This window comes from Trachinotus anak, unplaced genomic scaffold (assembly GCF_046630095.1).
Source record: "Trachinotus anak isolate AG129_WGS33_773 ecotype Australia unplaced genomic scaffold, CSIRO_AGI_Tana_v1 ptg000028l, whole genome shotgun sequence".
NCBI classification, from domain to species: Eukaryota; Metazoa; Chordata; class Actinopteri; order Carangiformes; family Carangidae; genus Trachinotus; species Trachinotus anak.
Genome location: NW_027273879.1, coordinates 19874063 through 19893387, shown reverse-complemented (window position 1 = coordinate 19893387; position 19325 = coordinate 19874063). Strand labels below are relative to the sequence as shown.

Sequence of the window (19325 nt, the reverse complement as noted above, 5' to 3'; positions counted from 1 at the left end):
GTCTGGTCCAAGAACTGCTAAATGTAGCTGTCTGTCTGCCAAAGTCTGTATAGCCGTATATGGGCCTGAGCCATCATCTGCCTGAAAATTAAATGTCCAACTGGTATTGTGAGTCGAGGCTGGCCCAGACTTTATGCGGCCTTAGCCATGATTTGTGGCCCCCTACTGCCTCAGTTTGAGCTTAGAAAGCTCTACCATGCAGACGCAACAGTCACAGGGAGAGCGCAGGCTGTCCGGAGAGCTACACTGAGATTTAGGTACAATTCACAGATCTCATTTTGAGAGAGGTCAGTGAGAAGCTCAAATGTGGCCATCTTTACTTGGGGAAGTTCTGGAAGGCTCTTTGTCTCTGTAGCCAGCGCACTGCCTTCAACATCAGTCTCTTCTCCACAGGTGAGTTTGTCTCCATGAAGCTTACACAAAATGCTTCTCTTACCTTGTCTGCTTGGTACCGTGAAGGTTCAAAAGTGTTAACCTAGCTCCACCATCACGTTTCCCTCATAGACTGTAAATAAAGATGGACGTAGACACCTTGACATCACCTATGGGATGATTTCTGAAGGGTGGTTTTGAAGCTCAGAGTGGGCTGCTCTGCTGTCGCCATCTTGGCAGTGTCTGAGTCCCAGCTAATCCCAAAATGGACAAAGAGGTGTTTAAACAGGTGAGTTGTGTTAAAATTCACAGTAGTCATGAAGGAGGACAGAGGCTGAGAAAGTTTTTTTTGTACCAGGCTGTAAATATGTTTATTTCTGCTGTAAAGCTGAACACTTCAACATGTTACAAATGAGTGTGGACAAGCTTTGCCCTAAACCAGTAGCTTAACATGAAGTGTTCTTTTATCTCTGGTGACTTACAGTGTGCACGACAGCAGATCTTTTCTTGGTGACTAACATCTGCGGTGCAAACAAATATTTAGGCATAATATTAACAAGCTTTGATTTCTGCCATTTTATCCAGTATTTCCTCCCTTAAAATGCTTATCACTCACTGTGGACTGTCTTCCCTAAGTATGCTGTGCTCCACTGCCGATTCGTCTCACATGATCCCTAAAATCAAATCAAATCAAATTCAGATATCTGTTCTTTTAGAAAGCTCCCATTATTGTCTTGATCTAATGTATCAACAGATCCGCTGAGTGCCAGATTCCTTTCTGCCAAGGACTGAATAATACTAATTAAGCAGGTAAGAACGACTCCCCAGTGAGTCCATATTTCTTTTCTGCATCCAAGAGGACCATTTCTGTCTCACTGATAGTTTTCCTTGCAAAATCCTTCTTTTCAAAAATGTTGTTGCAATGATCAGAGCTATGCTGTTTCAGTAGTGCACCTATATTGACCCAATCCCGCTCTCCCTCTTTTATCACTTTTATGGACTTTCTGGAGAACAATTTGCAGCAGCAGTAGATTGCATCATTTCTTTCTGAATAAGAGAGCCAGCTCTGCCTGATAGTTTTCCCCATTAACTACTGGTGTAGTGGCAGGGGAAGCTTTGGCCATCATGTCTTTAGGGAAGGTAAGGTAATGCTATATAGGAAGAGGCTCATCTGGGTCTACTGGAGGAACTGCTGATCCACGGTGTTGGCTGGAAGCTGCTGAGGGAGTAAATGTAACATCAATCACAATAACCACAGATAAGTACATTCTACAGGGAAATAGCATTAATAATTATAATTAGATATATTTATCTCCTAATTAAAGCATAATGATATTGTAATATAATAATATGCTGAAATGGCTAAGAAGTAGTATCACGTTTATGGAACAGAAACATTTTCATTACAGAAACATACCCAGCAGCAAGTTATTTTTAAGTAGCTCGCAAGTGGAATGTTGGTTTTAATGGGGACAGTTTCAGCCACTGTTGTATTTTTTAGCTATGTTAGATTATAAAAATTGCTAGCTAGCTAACATTAGCCAAACATACCTTAACTGAACTATATGTCTAACCAGTGAATATTTATGGTAAAATACTGTAATTAGTCATCATTGTACCTCTCATACATCTTCTATCTTTTCTGTGCTCCAGAGGGATTTGTCCTTTTATTTATTTCTTTTTTGCGGCATCACTTTTTTGCTGCTTTTCCATCGGCACCGAGGAGAAGGCTGTGACCTTACATGGGTGCTCAGTACTCATGGGTCGGACCACACCCATCTTCAAAGTTCTGAGCATTTCTAATATGGAATTGCTAATGAGTTAAATGATACTAATTGCGGTTTAAGAATATTATGGGATCGACAGCCAGTTGCACCAGTTGTGTGTAACTTAACATGAATGAAGTGTTTACTAAGTGGAGATAAATGCATTAAAACTATTTGCACCACACAAAGCAATTTGTTTCCACTGCCCCCATGGGTTCACAAAACCACTTACTGAAGTTTTGATTTTAATGGTGTAATTTGATTAATAAACCACTGGTTTGAAACTGGCTACTAGCTACTAACTAAGGAGGTTAAAAAAATGTAGTGATGGATTTATGAATTGTTGGTGCAGGGAAACTGGCGTTGAATTTTATTTCATCTTGTTCCTTTTTGCAGTCTGAATCAATTACAGTTGTCCAGGTCGGCTGGGCCAAAATTCAGGCTCTTGCAGTCCCACAGAGGGGCACTTGTAGCTACTGCAGTAGCCTCTGTACCACAGCTTTGCACAGATGCACCACAGTTGGCAATTCAGAATAGTTTTGGAACATTTTGCTTGTTGTTTTCAATTCCTTAGATTTGATCAGATTGGAGACTGGAGCTAATTTGGAACCAGGCTATTATTTGTTAAAAACATTAAAAACATTAGACAGGCCACTGTCACCCTGATTTTCACTGTCGCTCTTCTGCTCAGTGTAACTATGTCCTCCTTTCAAAATCACATTTATCTGTTGACTGGAAGCTGCAGTCGCCTGGTGGAAATCTTTCATCTTGCCTGTGTAGTGCCCTTCAGAGGGCCCTACCGGCTGTTTGGATTTTAGCCAAGGTTACTATAGAAACACACAGAGGGAGAAGTGCAGGAAAACAGGAGAGGCTGGCTCATGCTATTAGAAAACATGCCTATTGATTTCCACAAAAAACACACATATTTTAAAAATGTGAAATAAAATGTAAACATTTAAGTTTTACTTTTGTCAGTGATCAGTTTGCATAACCCCTCCTTATGAAAAATGATAGACTTAAACAAACAGAAAGATTGTGGAATTGATGAGCTGTTTGTTAAACTGATTGATTGACTGGTTTCAGAAGGGAAATCATCTTCTCATGCATTTAGTTATTTTTCTTATTTTTGAGTTGATCAAATCAGTGTAATGTGTGATTGAGTGACTTCATCCAATCACAGCTCGACACTTGGGCTTTTGCATGTGTGTGTGTGCGTGTGTGAGGCCTCAGAGGAGTGCTATTCTCTTTGAGGTGAGTTTGATATTCATGACAGACACCTGCGCAGATCACAGCTGAAAAATTTAAATCATGTTGACTGTGAGAATATGGAACCAACAAACGAACGAACGAATGAACAGATGAATGAATTAAACTGCTGATCAAACGTACTAAATTAAAATGTATGTTTGATTGAAGTCAGCCACACAGAGTGCACTAAACATGCATACTGAAAAATTAACATGAATAAATGCACACATAAGCAAGAGAGTTGATGAATGAATGGATGAACAAATGAGACAGAGTGAATGAATGAGTAAGTAGGTATCAAATAGATGACAGTGTGTGAATAAAGAAAGTGAATGATGATAGAAAATGTTATAAAAATTTTATTTGATCTGCATCAAACACAAATCCTGCTGAACAACTGTACTGTGTGATGGCTAAATTCTACCTGGGAATGTAACACGTTGTTCAAGGATGAAATGTGCAAAATTCAAAGTGAGTCAGACTCACAACCACTGCGTTATCACCACTGAAATTAATCGTGTTGATGTAGTGCCTTCTGTAAATTAAAGTCCTTTAAATTTTGCAGGTTCTGTCAGAATTGCTGTTTGCATGTTTCGTCTAAATTTGGCTGCAAGTTTGTTGCATGTTCAGGAGTTGTGGTGGTTTGCAGCATACAGACCAGAAGAATATGACAGACGGAAGGTCATGAAAAGGCTCAAAATTTTAATATTATATACCAAATTTGATGAAGACATTTGATGAAGCACTGGCACAAAATGTGTGGAAATAGAATTGGAATTACTTAAACTATTAAATTAAATTACTATTAAATCCTCCTGAAATACTGGTTCATAAGTTATAAAAGAAACAATTGAAACAAAGGGTAGCATCAGTCTCAGCTCCCAATCCTTCCCTGACATCTTGTGTCTGCAGAATAGTGTCAGCAAAACACTGACTTTAAATGTGAAAAGGCTTTATTCAGAGTTTTTAATGATTATAATCATGAGGTCTTTTTGTTTTGGAGGGGAGGAGACCTCAGTCAATAATTCAGCTTCCAGTAAACACCTCCTGAATGACTGTCACCGACTGAATCCGAACCAAGAGAAGATTAAGGCAATGGCTGTGGATAAGACAGCTCACATGAACCCATGCTATTTCATGATTTTACTCAACACTGTCTTTTGTTATTGTTTTGATTGAAAGACCCCTTAGAGTCTGCAAGTATGTAACCCCTAGACCAACAAGCCACACCAAACTCAACATTATCTCAAGAAAAAGCTGAAATTCTGAGCTGAACTTTAAACTACGGCCAAAACCCTTTACAAAGAAAGAGTGTAGGTGTGGTTCGTTGTCATCTTTCAGATGTCTGTGAGTTGTTAGCTTTTTCACTTGAGACACATTTGTGTTTCAAACATCTCAGATTGCTTCATTTAACTAACTACGTGAGGCATAAAGAGATACACAATCAGACCTTAATGAACAGTTGAAAGAGAGACTTTACATCCTGTACAAGTCAGAGAACATATATTAGATCTTATTGCCTTAGGAGGAAACATGACCATAGAGCTGACAGAGTACATCTTCTCTGGCTGGGCTCGTCCGGGATTTGAACCCGGGACCTCTCACACCCAAAGCGAGAATCATACCCCTAGACCAACGAGCCACACCAAACTCTGCTGTATCTCAAGAAAAATCTGAAATTCTGAGCTGAACTTTAAAGTACGACCAAAACCATTTACAATGAAATAGAGGTGTGGTTCACTGTCATCTTTCAGATGTCTGTGAGTTAGCTTTTTCACTTGAGACACATTTGTGCTTCAAACATCTCAGATTGCTTCATTTAAATAAGTACGTGAGGCATAAAGAGATGCACTATAAGTCTTTAATAAACACATTATATCCTGAATCAGAGAAACATACATTACATTGTATTGCCTTAGGAGGAAACATGACCAGAGAGCTGACAGAATGCCTGTTCTCTGCCATGTTTATGAAGCTAAGAGGTGGTTTTTAGGGAGTTGCCAATGGCCATCTCTCCACTATTGCAAGCTATGGGCTCGTCCGGGATTTGAACCCCGGACCTCTCGCACTCTAAGGGAGAATCATACCCCTAGACCAACGAGCCTCATTTTATAGAGAAGAATTTATGACAAGAAAGATCTAACACATCTGGTTTATTTACAGTGCTCATGTTCATTGTCATTAATAGTCATCAAACTGTCAATGGTGGCATTTCAGCGCAGTAATACTTGGTACGTGTAGTTGACTTAAAAAACATCTGATAAACCATCTTTATAATCTAGTGATAGTTGTCAATAAAAACAATGGCACATAACAAACAGGCACTTAGAGTTGTTCATTCGATAGACTTAATTTTCCAAAATGTGAACAAACATGGGCTGCAATCCACATCTTAACTCACTTAAAACCTGACCACATGTTACCTGATTCTAGCTTGCATCCAAGTAACATCATCTACTAGCTCACATGGTAGGACTACTTTGACATTTTAACAGACATTTCATGTGACTTTGACATGTTACTAGTGTCCATTTCTCTAACCCGCCAAACAAGCTCAACCTGGATTTGAACCCAGGACCTCTCGCACCCTAAGCGAGAATCATACCCCAACGAGCCACACCAAACTCAGCTGCATCTCAATAACAATCTGAAATTCTGACCTGAACTTTAAACTACGGCCAAAACCCTTTACAAAGAAAGAGTGTAGGTGTGGTTCACTGTCATCTTTCAGATGTCTGTGAGTTGTTAGCTTTTTCACTTGAGACACATTTGTGCTTCAAACATCTCAGATTGCTTCATTTAAATAAGTACGTGAGCCATAAAGAGATACACAATCTCATGAACAATCTCATCTTAATGAACAGTTGAAAGAGAGACTTTATAACCTGTAGAAGTCAGAGAAACATACATTACATCATATTGCCTTAGAAGTAAACTTGCCTAGAGAGCTCATAGAGTAAATCTTCTCTGCCACATTTATGGAGCTAAGAGGTGGTTTTAAGGGATTTGCCAACAGCCATCTCGCCACCATTCCAAGCAACGGGCTCGTCCGGGATTTGAACCCGGGACCTCTCGCACCCTAAGCGAGAATCATACCCCTAGACCAACGAGCCACACAAAACCCAACATTATCTCAAGAAAAATCTGAAATTCTGAGCTGAACTTTAAACTATGGCCAAAACCTTTTACAAAGAAAGAGTGTATGTGTGGTTCGTTGTCAACTTTCAGAAAGTACTTCTCGCACCCAAAGCAAGAATCATATTCCTAGACCAGCAAACATGAACACTCAGACGTGGTTTCCTTTTTGCCTTAACATTCACAACCTTCCTGATATGTTATTGTTTGTTTTATGTTCGGTAGTACTTTGATAGTATAGTTTATTTAGACTCACCCCGCATACACTGTACATATCCTCACAAGAGCATTAAACCTGTATCAGTTGACAGGTTAAAATAGTTGTAAATAGTGACCACCTATATTACTGAGTCATTGAAAAATTATAACATATATCTTTGAAACAATAGTCTTGTGACTGACAGGTACAGAGAACGCAGAAGACAGAAGGTACTGAGAGGTGAACTAAAACATCTTTTCATAGGATTTCATGACAATAAGAAAAATATAGAATCACAACACTAATTTTTTATCTGATATACAAGAAAACAATGAGACAGTATTACACAATAACACTGCATTACAGTTGCAGTAAAAATTCATCAAGTAGTGTCACACTACATATAACAGGATATGCTCCCTAAAGCCTAATACTTTTTCATTATGCTTTTCCTTTTTTGTTCAACCCAATTCTTCCTAACATTTAAACTCCCTTGGTGCACTACATCCCCTGAGGTTTCTCATTCATTTGACTCTAAATCTCTTCCCCTTATATTAAAAAACAACTACTTTATTATCATTAAACATATAATATTACGTCCCATTTAACTAACACAGTTAGTGCTCATTTTTAGCACATGTTGCCCCACTGGGAATCGAACTCTCACCCGGGATGTGTTAGTGCCTTGCTCTGCCAATTAGGGACAGTAGATCAGTAAACTGCTTTACCCAGGGGATCGAAAAAGAAAAAAATAAGAGTAAAAATAAGAAAATAAAAAAGAGAGGAGGCATGGATTTGATCTGATAAATCAAACTGATACAGGATCATTATGTAAATTTTAACCTCAGAGGGCAGTTTCACTTAGTACTGATGTAAGTGTGTGTGTGTGTGTGTGCGTGTGAAGCAGTTTTGCATCTCTTTATCTCTCTCTCTCTCTCTCTCTCACACACACTCACACACACACGCACATACACACACACACACACACACACACACACAGAGAGAGAGAGAAGACATTACTCTGCCAGCTGAGACCCAAACAATAAGAAAACAACAAATAATAATACTCTTCTCTGTCTCTCCCTCGTCCCTCCAGGAAAATAAATCCCTTTCTTTTCCTTTCTTTCTTTCTTTCTTTCTTTCTTTCTTTCTTTAGTGCCTAACTGTAACGATGCAGGGTTGGTTTTCTCTGCCTTTCCTTCACTGTCTTTCTGCAGCTGTTGAAGCTAACACAGAAAAATGACTGTATTGCATTTAAAGCTGCACTAATCCATAGTTAATAAGAATGAATGAAATGAAAGGTGTCACTTGTAATGATGATCATGTCATCAGAGTCAACTCAGATGCATCTTGAGAACCCCATGCAACTTTTAATCATTAAACTGGATCGTCAACTGGACTAAGTGGGCAATATCTGCTTGGCCCCAGAAAGGGGTGGAGCAGCAATTTGAAAAGTGTTGGAGTACTAAGGCTGGGACATGAGCAGTGTAAGTCCCCGCCTTCGGCCCCTGTCTCCACAACATGCCAAATCAAAATTAATGCCATGCATTTCATTTTCTTCACCACTATATTCAAATATTATTGAGTTCAAAATATACGCGACATCATGCACCATACCCTTCACTCACAGATATATTCCCTAACATCCTCACACACTTTCCAAAAAATGGAATAAGACTTTAATTGTCTTTTCTTATTTCATCAACGATGCACAATAAGCTGCACCTGTGCAGCATTACCTTCATCCTCTCATTGAGGTTAATGCCTGATGTGATTTCCTAACACAGCAGTTAGAGGGATGAGGTGATGTAGGAAAAAAAAGGTTTTAAGCTCAAAGTAATAACCTTAAGTCATGTAAATGAACACCTATGTAGCATTAAGGTAAAAACATTAAATAATATCATGGCCTATTTCACACGCTCCACTGCTAATACTTCAATTGCCAAGTAGCCTACTCTGTGACAAATAAATAACTGAAAAATATACAACTTCCATTGCTTCACGTTGTGTGTAGCAAACCCTCAAACAATTGATTACATATTGTAGTTGGTGCACACCCTGAATGACAGACAGACAGACAGACAGAGAGAGGACCTGTAAACTGACAGGGACCATAAAAACTTTATGGATTTTTTGATGGTCCACGTGAATCAATACACTGGCACAGGTATACAATGACTTAAGTGTTTACCCATCTGAAAAAAAGAAACTAGAATATCAATAAGTGACAGAACCCTTTTTCTGCATGCATGTACATGACTTTACCGCACTTCAACCTTTAACTCTTCCCAGGCCTGGTAGGTTGACTGGAATGGCTGGGATTGGCTGGACCAATAATTAAACTTGACCAATAATTGTTCATGTAATGGGAACTGAGTTTCATTTCATCAATTAAAAAGTGGGGTGTTGGGATCATGTTTCTGTGAAAGTGCACGAATCTGAATGAATGTACAATCAACCGTTTTTGTGTTTGTAAACAGCAATGACGTGTTTTGTGGGTGGAGCTGAACTGGAGACATAAAGGGACAGTTCGTGGAGTCAGGTGTCAGTTTACAACAAGGACTGTGGATCAGTCAGACGCCTTCTATATTATCTGAATGGTTTGCCAGCATGAGACAGGTTAGTGAATCAGTGAATGAGTAAACAATGAAGGAACAGTGGGACATCCTCACTCATTTTGTTGTAAAGCCAATGATATGATGTGGTCACAAGACCTTGCTAAGTTCGTGCTCAGTTATAGTAAAAAGGAAATGTGCTATTCATTCATTAAATGCTTGCATAAAGACTGAGTGATATTATAGGTCAACTGTTTATGAGCAGTGTGGTTCGTTTACATGCGTCTTCCGCTTACATGCTAATGTTGCTAACATGCTGCTTATCATCATGAAATAGCCTACTGAGAAGGCCAGCTTTGCAGTTGCTGCTGTTGCTAATTTATCATCACTGATTTTTCCTTCGTGTGTGATAGACAGTGGAGTTTCATCAGTCCAGTCTGTCTGTTTAATGACGTCTGCGTTTAGCCTCAAAGGCCGTCTTCAATAAAGTATTCTATAATGGTGAACATCATTGTTTTCGCTCTCCTGTTCACAGAAAGACAATTTTTCTGGGCTTCTCGCCCATTTCCCTCCATTTGTTTCCACTGTGTGTATGTATATGTTTGATGATCTTTAATGAATAAATAATGTTTTTGATATTTTAGTGTGTAAATACATTTTTGCTTCAAGTCACAGCCACAAAATCTCATTTGCTGCAGTAAAAAAAAAAAAAAACAACAAAAAAAAAACTAAACTTTTTTAAATCTGGTTATATTGACATGTTTGGACTTGTATATAATCTTCATATATTTTTCTTTCCTGTGTGATTTTCTGCGTCATTAGATGAAGAGAGACAAGTGAGAGAGACAGAGAGCGAGAGAGCGAGAGAGAGAGAGAGACGGGATATTACTGTAAACCTAATAAAGGACAAATAATATGTAAGATTTATGATTCTCATCAATAATAATGTTTCTGTAAAAGACCACCAGAAAATATCAGGCTGACAGAATAATATCAACACATGTACAGTTAGCAGCATCAGTTTTTTCTTCATTCTTCTGTTGTTTCAGGTCTCTCTTCACTTCCCTGTTTGTGAATGTGCAGATCCTGATGAGCGTTAGCCTTTGTTTCTTTTGTATTTTGGTGGAATTAAAAACAAGATATTTCTTTTTGTTTGAGGTTCATTCTGAGTAACCCTTTAAGCTTATATTCTGAAAGTCAAAGTCCTGCCTTCCCCTTATATGAGCATCTCCTTGTGACTAACATATAGTGAAACATTAAAGCATTTTTCCTAGAAAAAAAAAACATACCATGTTTTGTAAACAAAGTGAGTATAATCCAATATATTTATGAAAACAAATGAATATACACCGTAAAAACTTCAATTGACAACCTGCACTTTTATTTGATTTAGTCACTGAATTCATATATTTGGGACAGTCATTTACATGGGACCTTTAATTCCTTTCACACAAAACTTGTCCACAGCAAAGATGGGAAACACTATCAAACTGATTATTTAAACCAGAATGAATATTACTTGTATAAAAATTACCAGGCCATCAAATTACATATTACGGCTCATTCATTTGATCCAGCTCTGGGAGACAGGCTGACCCCCTGCACAGAGAGAGAGAGAGGAAGAGAGAGAGAGAGAGTGAGAGAGAGAGACCCATATCAAAATAGCAGCAGCCTACCTTAGAACAGATGAAAGCTGAAGGTTACCATACTTACCTTTATTTTCATGAGCAACTTTGATGACTGAATTAAATTTCACGTACCTTTTTCTCTTTGCCGCCATTGTTTCTGAGACTGAACGTTGTTCGCTCTCGACCTGCGTTTATTTGAGACCTGCGTTTATTTGACAAAATGTGCAGCCACATCAGGCAAGTGAAAGGGACTTGGTGGTTAATTGAAGTTTTACTGTATATATATATTTCCAGTTCATTTCATCAAGGGAACATGGTGACAACACCTGAAGGAAATCTGACAGTACAAGATATGTGAGTAGAAACCTATGATGATTGTACCTGAAATGTTGGTCATACTGTCCTACCTCCATGCACAGGAGACCTTTGTGCACACTGGTGATGGTACACACAGTAAGTCAAAGCTGAAGCAGAACTGCACCAATGACTTGCTGCTTGCTGTTAATGCAGGCCTGTGCTCCACTTTAACACATGATATAAAACTACGATGGCATCAGTCATGTGGCTCTGGTTTGATTCATCTCTTATCTGTCAGGCAGGTCCCTCTCTGTTATGCATGGAGATGCTTCTGTCTCTTGTGGGGTCCCACAGGAGTCTATTCTGGACCCCCTTTTAATACCTACATACATGCTACCCCTGGGGTAAATCATGCATAGACATGATATTTATTTTCACTACTACATGGATGATACACAACTGTATGAGCGTGGCACCACAGATGTGTCCTTCAGTGTCTCGGGCCTTGCTGAAATTAAGAATCGGATGTCCAGTTATTTCCTGCAGTTGAATGACTGCAAATAAAAAATAATAATGATTTCACCACCTGGCTCCAACACTCGCGTCATTAGGTGTACCCTTCGACACAGAGGTGTTCAGTCCTGCCCCCCCCCCCCCCCCACATACACCTAAGACTTCCTGCCTAGATATTCATTGTTGTGTGTATGTTTGTGTGTGTTATCCCCATCTTCTCTCTCTCTCTTACACAGACAGACAGACACACACACACACACACACACACACACACACACACACACACACGTGTTCAGTGGAGGATGCAGAAACATGAAGCTCCTCTCTTTCCCTCTTCGGCACGTCAGAAGCATTTTGCCGGGTGATTAATCGCCGCGGCGAGCGTTCGAGCCCTGTGGTTGGCCCAGGGGCGTCGCCACGATCCTTGCACCTGCCACTCTGATCCACTGACCCCCACCCCCCACACCCCATACACACACACAAACACACACACACACAGACACACACACACACACACACACACACACACACACACACACATTCATACACAAACATAAAACCACAGACAAATGTACATGAGCAGGATATACAAGCTTTGTGCAGAGGATAAAACACACACAAACTAACAAAACACACACACACACACACACACACACACTGTGGTTCATGCACATAAACACACACAAAACCAGGCGGCAGAAACACAACACACAGCTGCAGTACTTCAACCAACACACATGAAAACACACAACTGTGTAAATTCCTTAAATAAAACAAGATGCAAAACGTAACACAGAGCAATTAACGAAAATATAAATAGAGACAAAATCACAGGCACACTGGTCTGAACACATTTAAACACATCGTACCTGCCTGGAGAGGAAAAAACAAACCTGCTCCTGCAACATCACAACTGGAGCAGAGGACTGAAAGCAGCAAACTGACACCTGAAGGCTACAGGTTCAATTCCCGGGAGAATACACCAAACATGACGCACGTCATGTATGTTCGTTAAATTCAACTGAGGGGAAACTCAGGGTCGACCACAGAGCAGGGAACAGACCAACACTGAACTGACCCCAGAACATCGTCAAAGAGCAAAAGACAGGAGGATTCCTAAAAACTGACCACGTGTCTCTGATCAAACCGAAGTAGCTAAAGCCTGCTGGAAAAGCCTCTAACTGTCGCCAGATGATGTAATATGCTGATTAGCACATTTATAAAGTCATCGTGTTGTATTTGCATTCTGCCTGGTGTTGGCCTCGTTTCAGCCCTTTATCTGTTTGCCTCTCTCCTCCTCTCTGTGCTCACACATACAGTGTTTTAATGCAGCCAAATTCCCAATAAAACTGTTTTAATTTACACGTTTTCCTGTTTCTGTTGTAAGACAAAAGAAATAGTGACTGAAACTTGGCCCATTAAGACGACATATTAACTCCCCAGCCATCTCCACGCTGCTGCTCTGCTGCCAAACACACAAGTTAAAGAAAAGACTGGATAAACTTAACATGATCACTGAGAGAAAGTTTGACAGATGGAATATCTCTCTTATTTTGTCTCACACAGCCTCTGTCTGTCTGTACACTGCTACTCTCTTCGATTGAAAGGTTTGACCAAAAGTCACTAGATTTGTCTGTAGGTGCTTTAACGGAAAAAAAACCAAAAACAAGCTACAGAGGTCTGAAAATAAAAAACTAAAACAAATGTATAGAAAGCAATAAAAAAGAAAGCAAGACGTTAAATGGACACCTCTTCACTCAGTTCACTCTCTTTCTCTCTCTGTGACATCCTCTGCTCCCTCACCACCTGAGCTGGAGGAGAGCGAGCATGTGTCTCAGGCCCACACACATCTGTTACACTCCAGTGTGTGTGTGTCACACCACCAGTTAGCACGTGCATGTGTGTTTGTGTATACTCTTGGTGGTGGTGGTGGTTTGTTTGTGTGTGTGTGTGTGTGTGTGTGTGTGTGTGTGTGTGTGGCAGCAGATGCCATTTGTACTGAAATCAGCAGCTGGATCCTAAGTTCCCGATGGGACCTGTGTTATGTCTACAACACACACACACACACACACACACACACTGCCAACCATCAGCCCTACCTGTGGACTACACACTGACACACACACGCAGACAGATGTCATGTGGGACAGCAGTCCTGTATGTGTGTGTGCGCATGTGCATGTGTGTGTGTGTCAGAGACCAACAGGTTGTGTGTCCTGCTGTTTGTTGAAGTGAAGCAGTGGTGTGTGTGTGTGTGTGTGTGTGTGTGTGTGTGTGTGTGGATATTTGCAGCGCTGAACTGCTGACCATTAACATATGGAGCAGATTACCTGCATACATTGACCACAGGTAACACACACACTCACACACTCACAGATTTTATTTTCTAAACAAACCTTTGAAGGAAGATTCCCAGAGTTCAGAGGGGAGAACAAATTTCAGCTGAAAAACTTTCTTTTTCTTTTTCTTTACTTTCCCTCAGCAGAAACAGTTGGAAACAGAAGTTAACAGTTTAACATATAACATATGAAAACAGGTGCATGTTGAGTAATAACTGCACTTTATTGGAGCTTAAATTACCATCTTATAGTGATATAGTGTCATATTAAATACATTTTATGAAATCATTTAAAACATTTGAAATAGGATAACAAACATACCAATTAAAAAATACCTATTATAATTATTATTATTACAATGTTATTACTGAAAAGTGTTTCAGTTTGGTCATTTAGTTTCATTTTATTTAGATATTTACATCACTAATAATAAGTGTAAAATTATCCCATCAATATAATGTGCTTCCTAATTTGCTGAAGTTCTTTCAGTTTGTCCTGTTTGGTTTTCTTGTCCCATGTGACAGGAAGTTGAAAGTCATTGGACTTTGAGGCTTCGAGGAGCCACACAGCAAGTAAACCCTGCAGTAACGTACATGTACAGATGAAGCTACAGATATGTTTATGTAGGAATATTTATGAAGCCTGTCACAAATCATTGCCTTAGGTACATTTTTTAAATTTTATTTAGTTGGGTATTTAACTTCAGACTTAAATATGTTAACGAGCCCAGTCACATTATATTTGATTTGCATTAAGTGCAGCTAAATGAGCTCTGAGGCTGGACTGTTCCGACACATGTTGGAGGGAAAGTGTGAAAGTGTTTTCTGCTGCCAAACTTTATATCTGGTTGAGGTGAAGACTTTTATGGTGTTAACACAAAATGTAAAATAGCCTGATGTTGTCAGCTCAACAGAAAGATCAGACACTAAAACTCACGAAGCATAAGTGTAGGAGATGTTGGTAAAACTTTTGAACTCCTTTTAAGCATGATTTTTTAATTTTTAATTTTTAATGATCACACTGGACTGGAGCTTCTGTGAAACATTAAAAGTCAGGAAAATAAGCTGCAAGATGCAACTGCAGGAAACAGAAAAGTAAAATCATCTGAAATATAAATGAATTTCTGCTCTTTGTGGAGCTGAGTCTACTACAGATTATTCACCTGCTTTACTTAGACGTCAAACTGACCACTGCTGCAGTTACAAAAAATTACCTATTCATTTTACTTGCTCAAAATACATACATACATAATAATACTTAGTTTGTCCAGGTTAGACTGATCAAAGTTGTGCCAACTTCTGACTAAGCTGAGTTTACCCACAAACCCCACTGAACATACTTTGGCCTGTAACGTACATCCAGTTTTCTTTTTTTCTTTGAGGTCGTTTCACAAACATTCACCTTAAAATGCCCGAGGAGTTTCGCCCTGTAGCCAGGCACCATATGGCCGTCTCATACAGGATCTACCCTCATCCTGACAATTAGGACCACAGGCTAAAGCCCTGCTGGATCTGGAGCACAGCCAGATGAATGGGGGACAGAGAGAAACTGAGAGAGAAAGCAAAAGCAGATTCAACATAAAGACCCAGAGGTAAAGAGCTAAAGTGAAAAACGGTGGCAGCCACTGAAGTAGAGGAAGAGGTGATGATGAGAAGAGTGAAGACAGAGCAGGAGTCATCTGAGTGAAAGAAAAACAGGGCGAGGTGAGGGCAGCTGGATGGGTGAAGTCATGATGATGATAATAATAAAAAAGAATAAGAGTAGAGGAGGGAAAAACTGACAAAGTGGGCTAAACAATGTTTAGCCGATTAAGCGTTGCAGAGGAATCCATGTGCACAATGAGCCACCCATGACTGAACGCAGAGACAGAGGCAGGGCTGCTTAATTACAGCCTGAAGAGACGGGAGTCTTCATCAGAGCGGAAACACGGGGAGGACGCTAGGACGGAAGGGAGCAGGAAAGGGAGGAAGGAAGTGAGTTTTAGTTTTAGGAAGGAAAGAAGAAAGGAGGCAAGGAGTGAAGGAATGAAATAATGACTTCTGGGCTGATCTGCTGTTAAGTCAGGATGATAAGTCACTTTGACTCATGAAGGAATCTTCATCTGTTTATTAGATATTTATTAGATGTCCCAGAGAAATCACCTCACAGACCCCACAGACACTCACACATGTAGTGCCACATACCTGAGAATAAAACCAAATGAAAGAGAGAGAGAAGGTGAATCATGACAGTGATATAAAAATAAAACCACCCAGGAGGCTTTAAAAAAAAATCATCTCACCTCCAAACAAAAACAAGTGAGAGTGTCGAAAATACATGTTGAGTATGTTCAGGTATAATTAATTTAACTTCATTAATTTAAGATCTAAAAAAGGTAAAGTCAGGGTGTGTTTGGAAGGCTGTGAATTATTATAAATAAAGTTTTCGGAAAATGAACTGACTTTACTTTAAACCAATAAACTTTACAGTGTCCGAACCTGCAGTGAAGAAACTTTATTTTCCTCACAATCAGCGAGCAACACCAGCGGTCAGCGCCATCTTAGAAAGCAGCGCGTCCTTCATGTGGCGAGGCAGGAGGTGGGTGGAGGTCACCACTTTTACTGATACTACAAAATGCAGAATCAAAACACAACGAAAAGACACAACACAAGTGTGCTGAAGAATAAGTTACCAAATGATAAAATATTGAACGAGAAATCTGAGTCTGATGATGCTGTGAATAAACTTTACAGTGAACAAGCTGCACTGCAAATACAAACAGTGAGAGTCAGGTTCATGGTGATCACAGTGAGACAGGACTTCACCTGTAAACTTCAGTGTACAACTGGGCTGCAAACTTCCAAACACACACTGTGTGTTAAAAACTGTAAAACAGCTCCTGGTGTGCAGCTGATTAACAGGATGAATAAACTTCCTCGCTGCTGTTTCTTTTGTAACAGATCTGTGAAATTCTTCAACTGCTAATTCAACAGTTTTTTGTTGCTGTAGTTTAATTTCACGCCTTTATTTCCTCACACTTCAGTATCTTTCAGGTTTTACTCCTCAAAGTGACACTTCAGCTCCTCCCTCTTTACCTTCCCTCACTTCAGCTGCCTCTTCGTCTTCGCAACATCGGTGAACGTCCATCGCCACCTCCTCTCTTTTCAGCGCTGGCACTTACATATTTATGACATACTTCTAACGGTTTCAGCTGATTTGTACACATTTTTTATTTTTTTTATTGTTTTGGGGTAAATCTTATTCTTCATTAAATGGTCAATTATATTTATAATGTTTACTTTTAATCTCAAAGGTTATGTGGGAAACCAGGTGCTGCAGTCTGTACATCTGACTGGTTTCCTCTTTAAGGATTAATAAAACGTTTCTTATAAAGCGTTAATTCACAGGTTATAAGAAATGATAGATTGAATTATTAAATGAATGATAAAAACAGTGAATAATAATGAATTAATACTGACTGTAAGGAGCTAAATAAACAGTTAAATAACAGATGAAGAAAACTGTCAGAGAAACAGTTCAAGAACTGAGAGTAAATAATTCATCTCCAACCAGTTAAAATCAGTTTGAACCTGGTTTAAATGTTTCACGTTCAGTGCAGAACACAGTTTATCCACTTTATATGTGGTAAAATCAATAATACTGAACAATTAGGTTGATGGTACGTGTCCGTGTCCACCTGATGTATGAGGGTTATATTACAGTCCACTGGCGGGGAGGTGGGAGAGAGAAACTTCTTCATTTATTTTCTGCTGTGCTGCCTGGCACACATGTTTAGCCTGGGGTGACGGCGAGCAGGAAGTATTTCTAAAAACAGGGTAATTCTGGAAAAATCACTGGCAGCGAAAAATCAACCCCCCACCACCCCCATCTCCACACCCCCCCGCCCTCAGTGTCTTTGGCTGGGTCATTGCATAATTTAGTAATCAACTAAATTAAGGCACGGAGAGATGAACTTGCAGCTTGTGAGCATTTGTGTCAAGTTCATCGGCTTTTGCAGGAAAACGGTGTCCAGGCAGCCGCCGCGCTTTAATGAATCTCAAACTGCCTCCGATTTTCATCTGCAGCGGCAAGGGAGGGAATTAGCCGGGGCCCCTGCACACATACACACACACACACAGAGGAAACAGGCACCATTTGGTGTTTATGTAAATGTGCAAAAACAAAATGGCTGACTGCCAAATCCTGTCAGTAAACAAAGCTTGTTTGAGTGCCAGGCAGAGCGTTGTTAAGGTGGACTGCTCAGGATGGAGCCTGAGCAGTAGGTGGCCCGATGAGGCCGAAACACCTTAACCACGGGCGCCGGTGACCATGTAAAACAGCCATTAACTTGTGATCGGATGCAGGAGCACTGGTCTGCATCTCTAAAACAGGAACATTGTTCCCGGGCCTCTTCATTTGGGGGATGGTTTGTTGTCATGGCAGCCGAACAACCAATAATCATTGAGAATAGAACAGCTCCAGGTTCTGACTGAAGGTCCATTCAAATAATGCCATCTGAAGGCAGGAACATCCCTGTAATCATGTTTGTGATCGCTGCAGAGTTCTTACACGTGGCTCGCGCACCGCTGCGGCGCCCCACCACAGCTCCTCAGGCAGGTACACACTGTGTGACTCTGGGCTGCCCCGCACAAAAGACGACCAACGGGACAGAAGCATGGAGACGTCTGGTTGAGGCCCCAAAGTGGTGGTCTCATGTCGCACTGGGAGAGAGGTTCAAAGACAGCCTCAGTGTCAGAACGTGACCGCTGCTATGACGTATGTCGACCAACCAACCAATAGGAATGCAGCATGAAATGGCAATACCACAAATAGTAAAGCCAGTATGAGCACTAACACTGCTGTTAATACTAGTTTTACTAGTACTACTGTCACTAGAAACACTACCTATAGTTCAGAACAACTCCTTTAACTCCTTTTAGTGAAGATTTCAGTCCAGCTTCTTTAATTTCCTTCATTTCAAATGACACTTTGAGCCCTTTTTTCATTTCAGTGTTCCCACTCAACTGCCACTTCCACTCCTTTAAGTGACAGCAGTTATCAACAAATTCAGGTTTAAATTAATCAATCATTTTTTTAAAAGTACCTTTTTCAATGAAAGTCATTAAAAATAATTAAAAAAAACAATATTTGTGCTCACCAGCAACTAATTAGCGAGAGCTAAAGTTACGCTGTTTTGTGGGATGGTTACAGATGTGACTCTCCATCCTGTCACAACATCTCCTGTCGTTCACACATCAACCAATAAGTGATAAAACGAACCTGTATGATCTGTC

The 19325-nt window shown here is 40.0% G+C and overlaps 2 non-coding genes across 2 annotated transcripts; both read right to left on the bottom strand.

Annotated features, from left to right (window-relative positions):
- Positions 1-4956: 4956 nt before the first annotated feature.
- On the bottom strand, positions 4957-5028 carry trnap-ugg (transfer RNA proline (anticodon UGG)). The gene has a single exon. It is a non-coding gene; the product is annotated as a tRNA-Pro (tRNA).
- Positions 5029-6427: 1399 nt separating this feature from the next.
- On the bottom strand, positions 6428-6499 carry trnap-agg (transfer RNA proline (anticodon AGG)). The gene has a single exon. It is a non-coding gene; the product is annotated as a tRNA-Pro (tRNA).
- Positions 6500-19325: the final 12826 nt, after the last annotated feature.